Source organism: Cydia amplana, chromosome 4 (genome assembly GCF_948474715.1).
Source record: "Cydia amplana chromosome 4, ilCydAmpl1.1, whole genome shotgun sequence".
Lineage (NCBI taxonomy): Eukaryota > Metazoa > Arthropoda > Insecta > Lepidoptera > Tortricidae > Cydia > Cydia amplana.
The window spans coordinates 6,357,515-6,381,133 of record NC_086072.1 but is presented as its reverse complement, the minus strand read 5'-3'; positions in this window follow the sequence as shown (position 1 = coordinate 6,381,133).

The following is a 23,619-nucleotide window of genomic DNA, read 5'->3' as shown; positions in this document are numbered from 1 at the left end:
TGCTGTGACACAACCAATTGCCGTTTGTTTCTTTTATATTTATAGTGATTCATCGTAATTATCACTCAACTAATTATTATTTTCTAGGACGCAACTCAAAAGCTTCATTTAAAACGTGTGCTATATAGCCACAACTCAAAAGGGCCGTCAGTTCACGTGCGAACGCCAGACGGCAGACTGGCAAGTGGCTGTATTGCAGGGAATCGTTTGACAATTTATGGTCAAATCCATAAGGCCACTTGTGAGAAAAAGGCTCTTAAAGACCTTTTTTGCTATGGCTCTCGAAATAAGGTCGTAAATTGAACAATTTTGAATACAAATCTGCAATAATCCAGAAAATTAAAATTTTTGAATTGTGGCCGTATAGCAGGCACACGGCGATATATCATTGTAAGTTCTCAAGGTAGGTATGTTCCTATAACTAGTTACATATTTATTTAACAAATTTTATACTCGTAAATATGTTTGTATGTTAAAACGTGTGGAGATTTATAATCAAGATAAGCATATTAAATGAATAATAATATTTTAAAAGTAAATATGTAGCTGTGATTTATTTTTACATTTTTAACGTGGCTGTAAGTTTGACTCACATCAAATAAGTGTTATCAAAATGGCGGACCCATATTTATCCATTTGGCTTAAGTACATATATGTAAGTATTTTTTAAGAACAACAAAAATGTTGACAATATTTGTATTGGACGGTAAGTAATACGCCTGTGCAGTGTCCTTTTCAAGAAAGCAGTATCTCTAATCTATTTTAGCTTCTAAATCAGAAAAATGGTATAGCTACCCATTGAAAATATTAGTCTCTTACCTATTTACGAGTATTAATTAATATTTAGAGTTTTTCAAGCTAAAAGTGCATACAAATTTAAACATAATTTGAATTGATTTTAAATTATACTCGCACCAGTTCCATTCGTTATCATTTTTTACACACATATGTATAAGGGTACAGTTTATCAACTTTATGTTATACTTATGTGTTTCTTTGTATATTTATTTCGAGGTTGTATAATTAAAAAGGGCTATTATATTGTATTAGTAAAAATCAGTTTGCGGCTCTATTGACATTGTCTATGAGGAGAGTGAAGGCGGGTCTAAAAGACGCCCCTTTCTCCTCCGCCAATGAGGCAGCGGTGTCCCCGCGCCGAAGATGGCACTGGCGTGCGATAGTTGTCATTCTATTAGAAATTTAGGGCCCGATTCGGATTTTGAACTAGATATCTATTAGACATCATCAAGATCAAATAGTCAAATAAGTCAGTGTCAAATAAGTGTAAAAAATGAAGTTATTGTTTGAAGAAACGTCACTTTTGACACTTGTTTGACACCGACATATCTTGATGATGTCTAATAGATATCTAATATCTGACTGACGTAGGTATCTTAAAATTCGAATATGGCTGTTAATCATTTACTCGTTATACATGTATAAATTAGGGGTAGTGTTATGCTGGTTGAGGGTCGGTAGTCTCAAAGCGTTCGTTCGTGACCCACAAATGGTCTCGCCGGAAGACCAGCGCTGACTTTCGGGTTAGAATTATGCTGAGGCGGGACTTATAAAAACAAAATATATATACTTGTATATTGAATAGGAAGTTAGAGTCCGTCTATTCTATTCTAACTTTGCACTGACTTGTACACAACAAAGTGTGGCCGTGTCATTATAAACGTCATATTTTTATAAATTTGACATTAATGTTGACATTTCCATACATTGTCATTGCAAATGCCATGCAGAGATAGCTTGGTCTGACTCTAATTGTGGTTCGTGCAACACATCTCTGGTAGAAAGAAACGGAGCCATCTAATCATTTTTTAGGGTTCCGTACCCAAAGGGTAAAAACGGGACCCTATTACTAAGACTCCGCTGTCCGTCCGTCCGTCCGTCCGTCCGTCTGTCACCAGGCTGTATCTCACGAACAGTGATAGCTAGACAGTTGAAATTTTCACAGATGATGTATTTCTGTTGCCGCTATAACAACAAATACTAAAAACAGAATAAAATAAAGATTTAAGTGGGGCTCCCATACAACAAACGTGATTTTTGACCGAAGTTAAGCAACGTCGGGCGAGGTCAGTACTTGGATGGGTGACCGTTTTTTTACTTGTTTTGCTCTATTTTTTGTTGATGGTGCGGAACCCTCCGTGCGCGGGTCCGACTCGCACTTGGCCGGTTTTTTAACAAGCAGATACTCGTACGTCTGCGAGCGATAGGTATTCCAAATTTTATATTAAAGGAAAAAATGTAAAAAGTGACGCTTCCTGCAGGACTTGAGCCCGCATCCTCCGCAATCCTCCAATTTGCGAGGTCCTGGCTTCCGTAGCTCAATTGGTTAAGAGCAACACACGGATTGTGGAGGATGCGGGTTCAAGTCCTGCCGGAAGCGTAACTTTTTCAATTTTTTCCTTTAATATAAAATTTAGAGCCATCTAATATTTTTTTAACCATTAAAGTAAAATAAAATGGTTCCAAAGTTATTTAACTTTACCGGTCAAACATGTAAAATACTTAATCTCAATAAAAAAATGTCCAAAAATAAGTCTTTAGGTCGATTACTATTTAAAGTACATACAAAATAAATCGGTAAATTTAAAATTGGATAAATTTTACTTTAGGTAGGAACCTAGGTAGATTTTTTAGTTACATAATTATTTATCTTTAGTATAGTATAGTATCCCGTATCTTTGTAAAATTAACAAGGTAAGGACAACCTAAAGTCTATTTTTTTATTCGGTAGACTAAAATGACATTTCATAGTATGAAATTACATTTTATGTTCATACTATGAACTGTCATTTCAGTCTACCGAATAAAAAAATTGACTTTAATTTCAACTAGCCATGCAATGCAACCTCTTCTCTCTTGCGCCGCGCCGCCACGACACCATGCACCGCTTTCATAATCCAATTAAGAATAATTGTCGATAAACTGACAGCCGAGATAGCGATTTATGCGGTGATATTTCAGCGTCCTTAATAAATTAATGCTTGTTCTTGCCATTTGATTACACGGCGAGTTTCCATTAAGTTTATTCGATTCGCGGCCGAAATGCCTCTCAGTATTGACAGCTTGTAATCTGATAATGATTTGTGTATGTTATTGAATTGATGCCAAAATATCTTTTTTATGCACGTAGAAAGTGTAATTTGTAATCATTAATTTTAATATGTTACATTTAATTGAGTGTCGCAGATCGTATAAAAAAATTACAAACATAAACTGCAGCTCATGAGCGAATTGTAAAGCTGACTGTTTTACTTATGTGATAAATGTAAGACAACAACAAAATTAATAATTTTTTAATTTAAACTTTATTTTTAACACAGGAACCTATGCGTTTTTATTTAATTGAAGTTAGAATCAACTGTCATTGAAAATCCATTCTAGGTAATTAACATAGGTACACATACATACACATTTAAGTTACCTAATTTAAAAGTTACTGTAAAATAAACTCAATATAAAATTTGATAAATAATTAATCTGTCAGTTACCCGATAATTCGTAATTATCATTAACATAGGGGCAAAGCAGTTTAGGTTAAAGCATCTACCTATAAAATTAATTCTGGCGTAAACCAAAAAGTTTGCAAGTGGCCTCGCCATTGCGTTCGAAGTGTCAGCTCTATTGATTTCGCGGCACATTGCACATGAGTTACGGGCCTGCGGTGAACCCTGACTTGCCTCCTCCCGATTTATTAGAACGAGCACAAATAAATTCGATTCCATTCCGCTCTTGTCCCGTATTTCACGCCGTGACAAACCCGATGCGGGTTACGTCTCTCTCCCGCAGCGGCGGTATGAAAACAATTTGTTTTCAACGAATAAAAAGGCTTTTTGTTTTGCACGAAGTAGAAAAGGGACAATGTGCGAGATGTCGTATCGTTAAAAAAAATATCGAGTTTTATTGTTGTCAGTCATGTTTCCAGAGCCGGACCAGACTAATGCTGCACAGACTTTGCATTAACAAGTATTAGTACCTACAGGCACAGAATAAGTAATAGCTAATACAGGTACCTATTAAGTTTAGTATGAGTCGGTGCAGAGTTAGTTTTGGCAGACTTGAGGCTTCTGCTGATTAATTTAAGTCACAAATAGATAATATTATTATGTATTTATATGTATTTTATTTTAAGGGCGGGCGTTGCGATGATAACTTTTTGTCAATTCATTGAATGTAAAATTTGATACGTTACCGGTACTACTTATCTTCTATTTACTCTAGAAGTATAAAAAATACATAACTATTATTCTTATTTATAAGCCTGTTTTTACTTATACATTACATAACTTTAGCAATAGTTATTCTCAAAATACTAAAACATACTTACCTACTTCGCGACAATCGAGCCACGGACATTAAATTCCATGTTTACTACATTGTTGTCTGAAATAAATGGGCTTATTTTGTCATGCGGGAAGCGCTGTCACAACAAACATTATTCCATTCCGTTTTATGGCTCCGTAATGTGCCGTGAAGCGCAACTAGCGTTTTGGAAAAATGCGATTTTACCGTAACAAGGACACACAATGTTTAACTATTAAAAATTACGCTTTGTCTAGCTGAAACCAATTCACCCTTGCTTTCAAAAGACAAAATGATGAATACATTTCTCTGCCTCCGTACCACATAGATAGACATCCATTGCCCAAAAAAAAGGAAATTGTAGCTAATAACATACTACCAAAAGGTAGGTTGGTGTCGTCGACCATTCTTGCACGTATCTAAATATCGGCAAAAATTTTGTTTATTAGTCTTTGATTCTTTTCGTGGATGTTTTATTTTACCCTTTCATATCTACATTTCACTCGGTCACTATGTTTAAAACTTTATATAAAATTTTAACCATTTCCCGGAGTCTCAAAGAACTGCTAGGTTTACTGGCAATAACAACGAAGGGAGCCAAATGAACTCTCGAGTCTCTCGACCAAAAAACGTTTTAAAATCGAGTTTGTAAATAGCAATTGCTTGAATTGATCATGAAATATGTTTCATAGAGGTTCCTATATTCCTATTTTCGGTACCCCACATTTCTATCAGATAACGCAGGAAATATGTTCCTAATCTGGTTTATTGAAGGGCTTCTACAGCAAATGAGAAAAGCTTTCGGTTTGGTTCGAATAAAAAAAAACATCGTCATATTAAATACCCCACACTCTATCCTTCAAAGGAAATTTAACAGGAATTTAGAAAACAGTGGAATGTGCCTGTTCCTACTAAAGCGTACAAATGAAAGAAGAAATCATAACGAATTTTATTTCATAACATCGTGTATGAAATCGATGAGTAGACTTGGACTCGGAGCGTGAATCAATAAACACATTCCGTACTGCCGTCGCATGAGAAGGCTCCATAAAAACCGGTAAATAAGATGAGTTCGAACAACAAAAGTATTCAAATTAGCGATTCGTCTCAGATTTAAACAAAAACGTTCTATTTAATAGAGGAATGTTCGTGGCACGAGTGTACCTAATTGTAATAGTAGGAGTCTACGGATCGGTACGAGCCGTTCGAATCGATTTGGTGGTAATCGCGTAATCGAGCAATCGAGACGCGTGCTATACCGGTGCGGCATCTGCATTTATGCTGGTCGTGTGTTATAGTTAGACGCGAGAGCGCAAACGTATTGGTTTGTAAAGCAAACCAGCTTAACGTAACCCCGCCATTCGTAAATCCTATGCGTATTTAGAAAAGCTCTTATACAGGTTGATTTGAGCGATTCTCTAGCCCACACTTGACAAGCGTTTGGAATGACACTTCGTTCCAGTCGGTCAAGACAATTTGACTGCTTACTTTCTGCACTTGAAATCAGACACATATTTTCTCAGCAACTTGCACTTTATTTAGATCAGTTAAGGTTAAAAATCCAACGATGGTGATAGGTGAAATGGAAAATTCAGAAATAGGGTATATGAATTTTTACACATTTGGTCGCGTGCTCACCGGCTCCATGGGTACCCGCTATGATTGCCATTTGGTACGCGGCGTGTGCTATGAATTAATAAATACCGCTTCATTTGTAAAACGGATATACATTTTAACTCGATATCGATTACACGCGCACAACGCGTGAAAAGTATCTTTGAATTCAACACCTGTCTTATTCTTATTACTGGACTGAAGTTCATACAGAGGGCCTACCGCGAAAACAGATATTCGCACAATGCGGGGATCTTTCTCTTTTACTCCAATGAAGGCGTACCTAATTAGAGTGACAGAGAAAGATGCCCGCACTTTGCGAACTTCATATAGCCCTGATTGTTGTGGTGGTGTAGTAAATCCGTCTGTGTAGGTAATGGTTTCGTTTTCTGCAAACAATTGTCATCTTGGCTAGGCCCCCAAGATATTAATTTATTTTATTTATTTAATCTTTATTGCACAAATGAAAATACAAACGTGCAAGAGGCGGACTTAATGCTAAAATGCGTTCTCTACCAGTCAACCTTCGGGCAAAGCAGATAACTTGTATTTATCATAGTTTTTAATTTTCATAATTTCTAGTAATAATCGCAAACACAAAAGCCACGCCAGGTACCACAGGTTAATTAATAATGGACTCGTCATAAACGACACGTTACAAAACTAGCGGCCCCCTACCAAAGCCACCGGAAGTAGGGGACGCGTGGAAATAGTACAAAACGTATGGGCGGGGTCGATATGAGCGCTAATAACGATATAAAGAAATTATGTTAGTATGGGTTATTAACGATTTCTATGTTTCGTTGTTACGTTAGTATAATATGAAGCCTTGTATAAAATAATAGGTAACTACTTGGTATAAAACGGTATCGTATAAAAGATAGGTAAGTATGTTCTCCGTCCTCCCGCATTATCCTAGGAAAATGCTATCCCGGCATTTTCCATAGCTCACTTAGGAAACTTGGGCTGTGCTCAGCAACCTAATCCTAAGAATTATCGATAGTTTTTTTTACGCAAATGACTTGTTTCTGTCCTCACGGATGTAGGTAGACTGGTAGCGACATCTGGCGCAGGTAATAAGGCTGCCGTCTGTTTTGCTATTTAAAACTTATTGTGTTAATTAATATTATATTTTTGTAACTTATTTGATTTTCGTGTAGCAATAAATATTTTTTATAATTATACCTTACGGCTTAAATTTGATGCACTTTAAATTATTATTGAATGACAACGCGAAAGAAAACTTTCAAATGTTTACAAACCTTTACATAAACAAGTGAATTTCAGAAATAACGGTGATAGCGGCCAAGTTTCATAACAATATAAATATTTAAAGAGGTTAGCAGGTGCAATACACCTCAAATTGATGTCCAAATAACAGAGTACGGTGAGGCTAAATAATAACAAAAAAACAGGTTTGGCCGAAGAACCTGCAATTTGGGAATTAATTCTATCACATTTCGCCCGCATCGCGCCCAATTCCCCGAGTTATGAATCTCCTGACACCGCAACAGCTGATTAACTATAACACCATCTCGCCCGCAATCTCGCCGTATTATCAGGTTAATCGACGTTTTTTGTCACTGTTTAATCGATGTACAGTAAGCAGCGGAAGTTGCTAAGCGGGCGAGGTGTTCAAAATGAACTTGACGCGACTATATTGTTAAGAGAATAAGAGCGTTGAACACCTCGCCCGCTTAGCAAATTCTGCTGCATAAAGATAAGATAAAAGTAGGCATAATTACAATGCGTTTAAGAGCGTCAAATAAAGCTAATAGCAAAGTGTGTTCACTGTACGGTTACCATCAGTTTGTCACTGACATAAACGCCGTTGAGAACGTAAGTTACTTTCTATACATCCCGTTTGCACTAATATGCGAGTGCGAGCGAGATGTATAGAAAGTAAATTACGTTCTCGGCGGCGTTTATGTCAGTGACAAACTGATGGTAGCCGTACTGGTAGGTACCTATTTATACTTATTCGAATCGATTCTCGCTAGTAGATACTATGAATATTGTACATACTTAATAGAACAGAACTGACAATAATTCTGTAATATAATCTCTAATTCTCAATTACTTTACAGTTCATGACATTGACGTATATTTATGTAATAAAAAAATGGAAAATTTCAAAGTTGATACAAAAAATATAATATTAGTTAATACGTATCTTGTATTGCCACATTTCGTAGGTATTCCGTATGTGCTCATTTTTGATGAAATATTTCGATCACATAAAGACTGTGTTCAAGTTTCTAAGCACATGATAACAAGCTCCAAAGTTTTTAAGTTTTTATTTTAATGAATTTAGATCAAATCCCGTTAAGACGAAAGTGGACGACCGCCCCCGAAACAGCCTTTCCACACAAACGTAGTCCCTATTCTCCTCTCTGAATATTAACATTATTGAAAATATTTTGACAAAACTTGATATTATCACAGCTATGCTCCCCGTTTATTTTTTTTAGAATTTTTTATTAATAAAAGATTTAATAGATTTAATAGTAAATACGGAGTTTGTTTTTTGCTCCTAACTTTTGATAAAATGTCAAACGAAGGGGCAGCTATGCTGGTCAATATACATCAAACAAACATGTGTAAACATACTTTCTATAATTTTAATATCCAGAGAGTCCCCATTTTCCTCCATGGAGAAGCGGATTGCAAATTGCATGGAGAAGCGGACGCCCCCTTTCCACTTAACGCGAAGGCATCGGATGCCAGTGGACTCTTTTTATAGGCGTTTATTACGTATCCAATCAGTAGGTATACACCGCGTCTAACTCGCAATTCGTCACGAAGGATTAATCCCTCGACCTCCATCCCACGAAGGTCAAGGTCAGTAACACACTCTCGGACACAACATGAGGCCGATTCTAAATTAACGATTTGATGTGTTTTGATATGAGCGTGTTATAGCGAACGAAATGCCGTTACGAGACGAATCCTTCCTGCATTTTGCCAGCATCAGTCCGCGCGAGCCGCCAACGCTGATTGGCGCTCATGGTCAAGGTCGTGTTAAAACAAGATGAAAAGCATATCAAAATGCTAGAACAGAACCCGGCTCCTGGATTGGGCATGTGAGACAGGCTATAAATTACATCATTTGATTGGTTCCAATCAAGCACGGTCTCGATTAAAAAACTCATCGAAGATTCTCAGTCGATTCAAAATTTTATTAGTTGGCTACGCTCAATTTTAGACAACGTTTTGACGCAACGTGCCAACCTAACATCTATACATATAATAAAGCTGAAGAGGGTCGAAAGTCTGTACATGGAAGATATTCGAAAAAAAGTTGGTTGGGGATACTTAGAATCGATAACAGAACACGTTCCAACAGTTTTTAGAATTTTTGTCTGTTTGTCTGTTTGTCTGTTTATCTGTTTATCTGTTTGTCTGTTTATTTGACCGCGCATCACGTGAAAACGGCTGAACGGATTTTGATGCAAACTTTACTAATCTGTCAAGAAACTCCCTGGCCCTATTTTAGGCTAGAAAAATTCAACCCCTAAAAGGGGGGGTGGCCACTACACTCAATTAAGTTATGTTTGCACCTGAATCTTATGGCGCTAACTTAAGAAAGTGGTGCACACTTTTTTTTTGTGAATGTACTTTGTAAAAAAAACAACATTTTTCTTAGTCAATGTCAAACGTCTTTGCAAATACATATTAAATCACATTTATAGACGGGTCTAGCGCGGGTTTATTGACAATAATTAACATTATGTGAAGTGGGTGGTTTGAAAATATGATGTCTACCCCAAACTTTTTCATACACTTTTCGTCGGGTAGTTGCACAAATCTCTGTTTTGACATTTTGTTGGGACATCAGTTAGCCGCGACCATGACCAGTGAAACCTGTGTCGAAACGTCGGTAAATAAAGGTAATAAAATAAATTTCGAGATAGGCCCGCCCGTCTATAAATGTGAGTTAATATGTGTTCGAAACGCGAAAGTTTTTAAATAGGTATTAAGTAATTGTAAATGTCAAACAATTTGGGACTTGCATTTTAAACGCGTTACCATACCTATCCGAAAAAAACTAATTTTTCGCGAAATTCTCGCAACGTATTGAGGTTACAAGGTAGCACGGTCTCAGGAATCTGAGGAAGAATCGGAGACGTTCACGCAGTGCGAAGAACGGTTGACCGCTCAGCGGATTCGCACGACAGACGCGCTCGACGGTAAGTACTGCGGTGCATCAGCGGGTACTGGAGAGCCCAGCACACACATTAACCTACATTAATACTATTGTTCTGTGTTTAAGCACTGACAGCCTGGACGCTTCGGGCCTTCCTCCCTACGCGGAGCTCGGCCTTCGGCCTTCGCACTTAGACAGTTATACTATTGTTCTGTGATTAAGCACTGACATCCAGGACGCTTCGGGCCTTCGGCCCTACGCGGAGCTCGGCCTTCGGCTTTCGCATTAGATATCCACACCAAAATTCAACCATTGCGGCGGTGTCCCTGACATAGCCTCTCTCAATTTTTTCTATCAAAAAAATTCGCGCTCGCTACGCTCGCGTTTTTAACTTTTAAGGTTAAGCCTACTTTGATAAAGGTGGCATTCTGGGCACCCTACCGAGCGACTACTACTACGACGGACACTTCGGGCCTTCGGCTCTAAGCGGAGCTCGGCCTTCGGCTTTCGCATTTAGACACTGATACCATTGTTCTGTGATTAAGCACTGACATCCTGGACGTTTCGGGCCTTCGGCCCTACATGGAGCTCGGCCTTCGGCTTTCGCATTAGATATCCACACCAAAATTTCACGTAAACCACTGCGACTATGTCCCTGACATAGCCTCTCTAATTTTTTTTCTATCAAAAAAAATTCGCGCTCGCTACGCTCGCGTTTTTAATACAATTTTAAAGGTTAAGCCTAATCTGATAAAGATGGCATTCTGGGCACCCTACCGAGCGACTACTACTACGACTTAAGCACTGACATCCTGGACGCTTCAGGCCTTTGGCCCTACGCGGAGCTCGGCCTTCGGCTTTCGCATTAGATATCCACACCAAAATTTCACGTAAACCACTGCGGCTATGTCCCTGACATAGCCTCTCTAATTTTTTTTCTATCAAAAAAAATTCGCGCTCGCTACGCTCGCGTTTTTAATACGATTTTAAAGGTTAAGCCTAATTTGATAAAGGTGGCATTCTGGGCACCCTATCGAGCGACTACTACTACGACTTAAACACTTACATCCTGGACGCTTCGGGCCTTTGGCCCTACGCGGAGCTCGGCCTTCGGCCTTCGCATTTAGATACTGATACTATTGTTCTGTGCTTAAGTACTGACAGCCTGGACGCTTCGGGCCTTCGGCCCTACATGGAGCTCGGCCTTCGGCTTTCGCATTAGATATCCACACCAACGTTTCACGTAAACCATTGCGGCTGTGTCCCTGACAACATTACTCCCATCTCTCAATTATTTTTCTATCAAAAAAAATTCGCGCTCGCTGCGCTCGCGTTTTTAATACGATTTTAAGGGTTAAGCCCTACTTTAATAAAGATGGCATTCTGGGCACCCTACCAAGCGACTACGACTTAGGCCAATTTATAATTAAACATTTTTTTACACTGTTAAAAGTAATCCCCGGTACATACATATATGTAGATATTTAGTTGTGCATACATAAACATAACTGTAAATAAAGTGTAAATACTCGGCCTCAAGTTTTTGATATTTATAATATTCTCCTTTCCTGTAATCTTACTTCTAACTAATATAATATTAGACCTAAATTCGAAAGTTTGTTAGGAAGTATGGATTTCTATGTGTATAAATCTTAATTTTTCATGCTCAGAATGATTTGACTGGAGGACAGAATTGGATGATATTTGCTATGGACATGTTTTGGATAGGTACACTCAAGAACGTAAAAATACAAAAGTAGTACTGTATTGTCCGTTATACACCTTTTTTTTTTTTTTTAAGAGGGGAAATGCTTTAAGCATACCACCCGGCGCGGGGACGGGCCGGGATGGTTATGTGGGACTCCCTGTTGTGAGCTAATGAGACCCCAGGTTTACCCACTAAAACCCCTCTGTTGCCGCCTCGCTGCTATAAGGAACGCCGAAGTACTCTTCCGCAACCTCGCCAGCGGCCGTCCGGACTCGGACCCGACTCTTGGGGAAATCACCCCTTCACCTCATTGGGCGCGTTGGCTACACATCGCGCCCGCCCACGCAGGGGTCCGTTATACACCTACTATAACTCTGTGTCGTTTAAATCACGTCTAATATTGGAATAAGGGCGAACTACTACTACTAAGGGCGGACTATTGGTTTTGGAGTGTAGTTTTGTTTAGTGGTAAGTACCTACCTAATTGTAAAATATTTTATCTGGACTTCAGTCCGCTAATCGTATCCATCTGTCAACTTTACTTCAAGTTCCGCCTCCAGGGGAGAGAAAGAGAAATTAGGGATGAATTAGCTTACTGACACAGACCGAATTCCACGCGGGCGGAGCCGCGGGCACAGCTAGTATAAGATACGATGATAAGAATAATGAAAAACAGACTAATTCTATTTTAGTAAATACTAAAATACGAGCATTTGTATACTTATAAATAAAAACAAAATTGCTCTTGGTATTAGATAAGTAATTGTAGGTAGTGTAAAATTGGTCCATGTGGTGGATGTATTAGACTAGTGTGGGCCGATTTTATAATTATGAAGGAAAATAAAACTTAGAAATTCATAGCACAATATAGGTAATCAATAAAACGTGGATCACAATTCTGTCATAAAAATATAAATAAATACTAGGGATGTACCGACTAGTCGCCGACTAGTCGGAAAAGCCGACTATCCGGCCACATTTGTAGTCGGCGATTAGTCGGCGACTAGTCGGCAAAAAAGGCCGATTCGGTCGGCTGAAAGGTCGGCAAGAAAGCAGGACATAAATAAAATAAAAAGCCAATATTAATCGAATGTTACATGCCCATTCTACTCAAATACGTATTTAGGGTACAAAATGTGCTTGTGTTCATATTAAATGCATGTAAGTATAGCTAATTATGTAGGTGTATCTTCGATCAACACGGAAGGGATGCGGCATTCGCACTATTTCCCCTCTGCCTAGGTACAAGATCAACTGATCTAGCGCGGGTAATAAAACTAGTTGCGCTCGGATTTTTAACTAGACCGAGTCCAGACGCGCGAGTGAACACAGCAGCCGAAAAAATGCCTAATTGCTCGGTTTTTTGTTGTAAAAAGAGGTCGGGGACATCAAATTTACAAAAAGAAGATGTTATATTTCACACGTAATATTTTTTACGTGTCATACGTTTAATTATATTTAAACACAATTATTATATTTTAGTCTCATGTAATTGCTGGATTTATCGATTTTTCTCGCCCAGTACAAATTGCGGATCGGTCGAGCAACAAATCCGACTTCTCATCTCTTGACGAAAATGTGTTAGTGTGCGTGTTGTGACACTTGTGACTCGTCCGTACACAAAAACAGATCGACGTGTGCAAGATTTGTCTGATGACACCCTCATTTTTCTATGTATTTGTGTCGTCATTACAGATTGGATTTTGTATGCAAGTGTGTGAGAAGTGCGACTGTGTGCACGTTCCCCCCGCGAAAAATGGCAGAATGATTTGAATGTCAAGATATCGCTTGGGCCTATCCCTTCCGACCTGTCGGAAGCCCGTGTTGATCGAAGAGGTATATCGTCGCAGTAGCACGGAACATCTTTCAGTTGATATTGAAAGTGCGACGACGCAAGGAGTAAAAAAATTTTTTTCTAATGCATCCGAGCTTGAATATAGCTACTACAGTTGCCATACGAATGTAATCTTTATCGGGAAGTAAGTAGCGATTATGAACTTGCCGACTAATCGGCCATCCGAGCGCCGATTAGTCGGCTAGTCGGCCAAAACCATAGTCGGTACATCACTAATAAATACCGCTTTTAGCCCTCTACCAGCCGTCATAGAATAAAAATGGGGATTAAATACTATAGATTATTGAAATATGTCACATATGGCTCATATTATTGAAACTAACTATGTAGTTCACGTCACAATAATAAGGTATACCTTATTAATATGTTCTGTGGTTCGAAACAACAGGATGTTTTTTTTTTAAATGTCATTAAAATGTAAGTAGTTACCTAAGCGATATAATCCGCTTAATCTGTTTCATTTCACCAGTAGGAAGAATTATTACGTTGAATACAATTTGTCTATAATTTATATGTAGCGTTATTGTAAGACCTGGGTCATTTACTCATTGATCTTCCCCTGATCTCGAACGCTTTGTATTTATATTTAACAATCCATTATGTCCATCCACGAAACATAGGTACATATAGGTACACTTGTATTATATACTTACTTGAGCTTATAATGCACCAAGGCAAGTAATAATAGATTACAGAAGCACCTAAGTAGATGGATGACAGAGCGCATGACATAAACTAATGTACCAAGGCCTCTGTTAGCGTAACGATATAACATGCAGTTGTCACAGCCTGTAATCATCCACGCATAACAATAGGCCACAGAAAACAACGGAAATGATAGAAGTGCTAATTCGAAAACTACAAACCACAAGCTAATGAGTACAGACAGAAAGACGTACTTACGTAGCGATGAAATAACTACGAAGGGTGCAATTAGTGGACGAAGCAAAATGGCTGCCAATTCGAACAAGGTGCTTGAGCTCCTTCCTGTTGTAACTGCGTTCAGGAGTGTGCGTTTATAGCGCGGAGTTTACGAGTTCCCTGAGGCCTAGTTTATCTGGCTATCCTCCCCCGGGTTACACGGCAAGCTCGTGCGTGTGTGTTAATTTAATTTTCTACTCACAATAATTGCAGCGAGTGGCCCCGGGACAGCGGGAGCCGACTACACGACATTGTAGAGTTATTTGTATTTTGTACACTAGGTGCTGTGTGCGAGCGATTGTTATTTGCACGCGACATTGTTAGCAATTGAATCGTTTCACTGTTTATGATAACTTGTCTGATTGGATTAGCCAAATCTACAAAGTTTCAGTTAGGGTTGCTCTAACAAACAATATAAACCGAAGACCCAAAAGTCGAAAAAAAGGTACCTAACAAGTTTTTTTTCTATCATTCTAATAGCATGGTGCCGTTTCGAACAAATAATTTTAGAGATCCATCTTCAATTTGTGTGGCAAGGTGGAAATGATAATCGGGAGCGAAATCGGACGGCCCGCAGCGCGCGGCGGCTTTGTGGCCACCGCATTTGTCATGTTAACACTCAACGTGTGAAGAACCCTTATTAATGACGAGAGATTACCGCGCGGCCTTTTATTCCCATTGGTAACTGAATGCTCGCCTCAGGCTTATAAGTTTTAGTGTGACGTCGGTTTACGTAAAGTTTGTATATCTCGAGGTCTAACTCATGCTGGTTTACAACGTGGCAGATTTTAGATTAGCGACGAGGACACAAGGCCTGCGCCGGCGCTCTTTGTGCCATTGTCCGACGTCGTGTGGCCACATACAAAACGCTTTACGTTATTTGCCTTGACTTTACGCACATAATAGGATTTTTCAATTGTGTACCACCATTCACAATTTGAAAAGGAAAGTGGTGATTTATTTTATAAATATAGCATTATTAATGATTCCCAACGCGACAAACATTTACACATGTCATAGGTACTAAAAAAGACCGCGGCTTTGGTGTCTGAGGCCAAGATCCACTTCGGGTCGTTTCGCCATAGCAGTAAGTTTATAGGTACTAAAACATCATAGAATATATTATTTATTACTGAATTCATTTCAAGTTAGTTACTTAAGTTAGTAAATATTTAATTAAAAAATGTGAACTAACAAATTGCGCTAAATGAACATCACCGAAGTTTTATTGATTATTAACAGTTCTATTTACGAGGCGTTCATGGAGCAATTACTAGTGTCCTAAACGGAGGTGTAATCAGTGCTATAAACCCATAAAAGGTATCCGTACACAGGTGTTCTTCTAACGTTACATCAGATTTCTTTTGCACGTAAGCATCGCTTTTCATAATATCCAATGCCCGTTTCACAAGGAACAAGCAGACAGCCTCTCAACCCCAAACAGCAATGTTTGTGTGAACATAGATAATGGACATTTTTTAGAGGTTCCGGTTTTTTTCTTAGACAGAAGTTCTGTGGTATCGTTTACATATTTATTGTATGGAATTCTAAGAAACGGGTGTCGTGCTCACAGGGATTGTTGTAAATGCAGCCAATTATGCAATAAAACCCCTTTAAAAACATGATTGGATGTTCTTCCCTATTAGTGCCTTACGATGTTTTTTGCGTTTGTTTCATTCATGCGTTATTTCAAATTTGTGTATTTGTTAACCATTCATAGGTGTAATTTAAAGCGTTTAAGCATTTTGCACGCAGTTCATTCATAAATGCGCTTACAAAATGGTTTAACGCAAAAAATGGTTCGGTATTAAGGTTGAACAAATTTTGTATAAATTATGAGTGTACGGAATTATTACATGTAAAGCTTGTAACGATGGGTAGATTGGGCAAAGTTGATTAGATGATCATCAGAAATATCTTTCACATCTTAATTTATAATGTCATGGTTTTAAATCACAATGTTTCGTAAACTATGTATGTATAAGATTTTGTTCAGGTAACTACTTCGGTCATAAATCCGTAGATTCATATTATGATTAACAATAATTCACTAACATAAAAAGCTCATTTCTATTTCGAGATTCGAAAGTTTTTAATGCTGCGTAGGTAATATTGAATGCTGTGAGCAAAACTATTCAATCTATTCTGAAATCAAATATTATTTACCGCAATGCTAATAAACTTTACGAATTATTTCATTTCTTCATGGTAAACAATTGAACTTAATGAAGTTTGGCAGTACGGTACTTAGGTAGGTTAGCCTAAGGGACTTATGCAATGCATGTCTATTAACCTAATCCAATTCTGGTTTAACCAAGACTTGTTTGCAGTACTTTTAAAATTAAACCAAATAAATTAAGACTTATATTTTGTCACGCTCAGCTAGTAATGTCTCACCTCACATGACACACATAATGAATAACAAATTCATTACCAAACTAGTTAACATTTGTCACAAATCAAAACACCAATGTCACCTGTCCCCGCTCTCCTGCACGTAATTTATCCGCGATATATTCAAAACAGCCGATGTTCGCGGTAATCGAGCCTCAATATTGCATTAACTTACAGTCGATTCAATCCGGCGGTAATGTAAATAATTGCAAAGCGCGTGCGACGCAATTTTACGCGATTACCGCGCGATCGATCGGGCTCGAGCGCATCGATTCAACATTGCCATAAAACGTTTATGTAATTATAGTTTTAAGTTTCTTAAGATAAGATTACTTGAAAAGTATGGGTCATGCTTTATTTCTGAGAGGTTAGTTTTCAAGTCAAGACTTCTCTTTGCGTATTTTCCAAGAGATAACAAAACAAATAGATATCTTTCGAAAACTGTCTATCAATCTGTTTATTACTATGATTATTTCAAGCAGTCACTAAATATGTGGATAGCTAATATAAATACATAGTCTTATTTATTAGTTGTAGGAATCTTTATTCATTATGCAATATGGTATTTTTATAATTATAATTTACACTGGAAACATACGATAAACATAAATGTTATACAGCCCCAATTAAGGGCAACAATATGCAGAAGCATTTCGGACCCCACGGCCCAAGCGTCGAACAAATTAATGTACCATGAAAATAAAATAAAGATCAGCGTTTACCGGCGAGTATCATAACACAAACGGATCTAGTATTTCGAGATCGGGGCGTGCCCGTTGCGTATTAATGTAACTCGTACGATAACCATCTCCCTTTGAGAAGCCGACCATTGTAAGCCCGGAGAAAAGTAATTCCTAATAGACAATGAGCGGTGTTTAGCGCTTTTATTTATGTAACACAATGGTTCGCAGAGATATATGGATCGGCTAAATCATGCGCAATGAAACAGCACCACTTAATATGTGAATAAACTGTTTTGTTTTTGCTGTGCGCCATTAGCGCGGGAGTGTTTTATGATTATAAGGATTAGCCTTCATTAAGGATTGAAACGTTGGTTACTTATGTTGTACTGATAATCTGTAGATTTTTCTCACGGCTTGGGAACAACACCACCATAATACTCGGCATATTGATAAGATAAAAAATAATAAACGCTGTCGTTATAGGTAATTGTATTATACAAGCATGAACTTCAAACCTTGAACAAGACTTATTTGCTCCTGTTATAATATTTAAATGCTCTACTTGTTACACACACAGGTAATACGAAGCCACTAAACCGATGACTTTAATCAGACTAGGTACCTAGACATAAATAATTATTGTTATATTTCATATTTATATTGAGGATTCGTATGCAATTCTTTAATCGATATAACGGAAAAAAATAACACTCCATTACAACGGAAAAAACTATATAAAACTATAACAGAATACTTGCTTATACATAAATATATATAAAACATAGACAGCGCACCTATACTAAAACCCACAGCATAGAAAAATACCAAATAATAATATGAAGTAACGTAATAACGTTTAAATTCCGCATAGCGGCGTGCGGATGTTTAATTTCATTCGTAGCGGCTACTTTTGGAGTCAGAACTCGTAGTTAAGTACTGGCATATTAAATAACATTAAGGTAGTAGTTGTCGAGAGGGGCCGGTGAGTGCACTAATCGCACACAACACAAATATTTAATAACAATCCGAGGATCTGAGATGGACCACTTATCTAAACAACGGAACTGCAGAAGCGATGGAGTTGACGATGAAACTTTTGTGATTATAGTTTTTAGTAATCTTTTTAAACTCGTTTTTAATTTTTAATTTAATTCAGACTATCTTTAACTCAATTGGCTACGGTGTGATTACTGTTTTTGTGAGTAGGTAAAGTGAATTATGTGAGTTGTGCTCAGTAATTAAAAATATATACTTAAACTACATTTAACCCCAAACTAAGCTAAACCCAAAGCAAGAACTATGTACCAGCCTTTATTGCACTAAGAAAAGTTAATACTTAGTTAATAAAATGCTAATCATTAATTGAAAACATTGAAATAATTTTATAAATAAAATAAATTCTAAATCTAGTAATTATTTAACATAAGATTTATTTTCATAATTTTCGCCTAGAATAATAATTTTGTTCGAATTAGAAAAATCGCCGCGTAACTAATTCACGCAACGTCTGCGTTAAGTGGTAGAGCTTAAGTTAATTTTACCATATTATGTATTTTTAGTAGCGTAAAGAAAATCTTCTCTGTATACATATTATGCTATGTATGTATACTGTTTTTGGAAGCCACTTGTGCAATCACTTAAAATGTTTGATTAGTGTTTTAATGCCAATGACTCCAAAGATTTCCCTATTCGAATTATCGCTGCATGATTGTTAAACATTATTACGTCGGGTGTTGTTTAATAGAAACAAAAATATCTGGCGGCGCGCCTCGTGTTTGATCTCGAGGTGTTCGCCCGTCGAGGGCGATTAGCCCTCTCTCAACGTATAATCAAATGTGCCCCAGGCCGCCTCTACCACTGCACGTCACAGATTTACTTTCGTAATACGTATTCCAATGCTGCTTTGGATACAGGAGAATTATATTGCTTGTGAAGATCGTGGGTATTGGATCGCTTGGCGTAAAGAGAGGTTTGTTAGTGCTTGTTCAAAAAGCGGGCAGTTGAAAGGAGCAGCGGCCGACACCGGCGGACGAAGCCTCTCATTTGCCGGCCATTTGTCGGCCATTTCGGTGCACCGATCATAAATAGAGCCCGCTTCGGGTCACGTTAACGTCTCGGGAGAAAACGTGAAAAATCACACCTCGCCGCGTTAAATTATCAATATGCACGTTGACTCGCGTTTTTGAATAATGAGATTTAAATTGCAATAAAGAAAGGCGATTTATGTATTGGAAATTAAAAACGGAAAGTTGGGTGATTTGTTGACCTACACCTACCTAGGTACTTACAAGGTACATACTTACATATATCATTTTTGTTCAGCAAGAACGATACAATAAGTAGGTACATACAGATAGTTTAGGGTGAGATGTTTCACCGAAATAAACATCATATCATAACATAAAAATAAAAATACATAGGTACATTCTGACAAGCGTCGAGAAGAAGAAAAGTAATGTAAGGTTCGATGGGGTAAGAGAAACATTGGGGAAAGAGAATAGTTATTTGTACAACAAGAGATCAAAGTTTGATATTTCTTCGAGTGCTTATTTTGAGTCCCGTGCAAGCGAAAGATTCCATAATAGATTCACGAGCGTAGCGAGTGAATCTAATTTAGAATCTTGAGCGTAGTAAGGGACTCAAAAGCGCACGAGATGTAAATAACTTTGATCTCGTGTAGTTCACAAAACTTTTCACCTCAGCAGTGAGAACATATTAGAGAACCCGAAAAATGTATTACTTCTTCATCACTTACCTATTCACTCATGTTTTCTTAAGATATACCAACAATTAAGTTTTCACCTCAGCAGCTCGAACAAGGGTACTTTGCTACTTAAAAACAGTGAGCAAAATCGAATTTTGCTCACTGAGTGAGCAAAATCACATTTTGCTCATTTTGTCTTACTCAGTGAGCAAAATGCGATTTTGCTCACTGTTTTTAAGTAGCAAAGTACCCTTGTTCGAGCTGCTGAGGTGAAAATACTTTTTCCCTAGCCCCGAGCACAGTAAACTATGTTGGTCTACCCCACATGACCTTACCTAATAGATATTGTCATTCAAGACTAAAACTTTTACTTATTTAGGTTTCCGTAGATACCTACTATTATTTTGGGTCAGAACACCACACTAAGTAGGTAGGTATAACCCGCATACGATTGTTTTTTCAGTACATAGACTACATACCGAAAAAAAATAGCTACGTCTGCAATAGTTTGCAAACGCTGCGGCCAGTTGAGGCATATTTACGACTCCGTTTAAGTGAAATAAATAAATCACTGGCCGAAGTGGCCGACTAGCGCACTTCGAGCGCACTCATCTTGAAACTCACTCCACAAATTACGAGAGTTATTGATGTACAGCCTGTACTGGGTAGTTCTGTATCAACTTAATGACCGCATACAGGTTCCTAACAAGACTATGAGCGTTATTTGACAGTGTGAGCGGTGGAGTGGATAAGTGGAGGTTTACATTGTATGTGAGATACATACCTACTTAATTACAAAGATAATTAATGTAATGTTTTAATGTAATGCGAGATTCATGTCTAAGACGCACAAAAAAAAATATTAGTCAAAACTTATTTGATAAGTAAATTAAACGTTTTGTTGATGAACATAAATATGCATGTATGTAACAATATTTCACAAACATACATAAAATGTGGTTCAAGGACGCACAATAGGTTAGGTACCATAGGAGTAAAACCTTTTTAACAAGCTTTTATTAGGTCGACCTGTATGTAACTATGTAATGGAATCTAAGGTAACTAATTTAACCATCTTCCAAGGATCGTAGCGTCATGAAAATGCAGCTGTATGTAGTTCTGATGACAATACAATAATATGGTACTGTCGAACTGATCTGATGATGGAGACAGGAGGTGGCCATAGGAACTCTGTGATGAAACAACGCAACCTAATTGTGTTAGGAGTTTTTAGAATTGTCTCGATGAGTATTAATAGTTGTCTGTCGTAAGAAAAGTACAGTCAGCGATAAAAGCTTGTACTTAACAAAAATTAAATTTTTGCCTAAAACATATTTTTAAAGTATTCCTAGTCCTTTTAACTAGATATACGAGTAATATTATAATTATATTAACGCTAAAATCGCTCACCTTACTAATAGGTAACTAGTTGACACGATAATACTAGTCACCAGACAGTAGGTACCTAGGTATAAATCAAACTTTTAAGCAAAATTAATAATTACATAGGTATTCTGAAAACCAATTTTAAAATATGGAATGTCTATCCAAACACTTCACTTACATACAACAGGGGTTCTAGTTATCTTTTTTACCTATTATACGACTCTATAAGCCTTTAGATTGCAAGCTGTATAATTAGTTTCGGGCTTTGTTCGAGCGATCAGCGCGAGCAGACGCGCCGGCGCAGCGGGAAGAGGACCGCGCTCTTGGAGAGAAAGGGACGGAACATCCCATTGTCGGGACGCATAAAGTAATGCCAGTGTTTTAACATGGTATTGAAAACTTCCTAACTTTAGTTGTCATTATCATTATCTATTACGAGATCAGATAATCTGACCGTGAAATATTTTCTATTATTTTAGTAGCCTGGGAGATATAGATTATTGTTTAATTAATATAAGTATTAGTCTTCGTACCGCTTAATGAAAAGTGGTATTTTATGGAGCAATCCTATGCATTCCCATTCCCTGACCTTACTTCCACACGAACCAGTATAGGTAGATATTTATATAAAGGTGATCTCCATAGATCTTTTTAAGATCTCGAGGTTACCCCTATAATGGTTCTTATGAGGAAAGTACGCGGTAAGCTATGGGTCCAGCCAGTTCTGATTGCCCCTAACTGGGTACAACCTTAATGAGCTTCTTGAGATTAAAGTTTGACAAGATGGATGAGATAATGAAAATTTGTTTGATTAGTTGTGCTTTTGGTTTTTTGACGTTTTTGTTAGGATTCTAAGAATGGTAAGGAGGGTCCATATATATTTTTTTCATATTTAATTTAGTATACTGTACAACATTAGTTGGTAGTAAAATTAGTGATTCCAAATTGGAGTTATCGGAATTACCCTATAACTACTTAACACGAAAAGGACTCTGCGGGGAGGATGCGATGGTATCATATATGTTTGGTTTTCGGAATTTTCGGATACTATTACTCAGACTCCATCGATTAATCGGAAAAAATACTAATTATTTATATGCTAAATTATAAAACCAAATCATTGAACAGTAGTAATTAAATCTCAAATACATATGTATATGTTGTATAATAAAATCTGTTGGACAATTGTACAAACAGCGACATCTGGTGGAGAGTAGAGGAATCTAATGGCTGCTACGTTTAGTTTTATTTTGTTTGATATATTTTATGTGAACAAAAATAATTTAGAATATTATTTTAGGTTTTTGTGTGAAATAAGTACCTATCCATAATTATAGGCTTATAACTGAATTACATGTTATATAAAATAATTCAATTTGTTCTATAGCGATAATAATAGGTACATCTCAAGTTTATTATCGGTACGTTTTATTTGCCATAAGTAGCTAAGTAACAAACGAAGAAACACACAGTCGTTTCGCATTTAATTATAATGTAGTTCATTTCATATTTTATATCAGTTTTTTCCGCGTCCCTTCTTTAACAAATGTAACGGCTCCTATTCAAAGCGGAGCCAAAGCTAATTACACTGACATGAAATTGCTTTGTGAAATCTTTTCAAGAATTTAATTCCATTTACGCGGCCATGGAGGCACAATCAATTTGCCGCGTATTCAGGGGAACCCCTTCAGTGACTTTAATGTCCCTAAAGTACAATCGCAACGCGCAATATGCTGAGTCGAAGTCACGGTGACTTCTCGCCTGCGAAACCATAATCGAGGGGGTCGGCCCTGTCGCGTTTGTCATCCTACCCTACTTACACATTCATTTACCCAAAAATATACTCTAAACCTTACATATCAAGCTTCAAAGTTGTTCAGCCAAATTTCT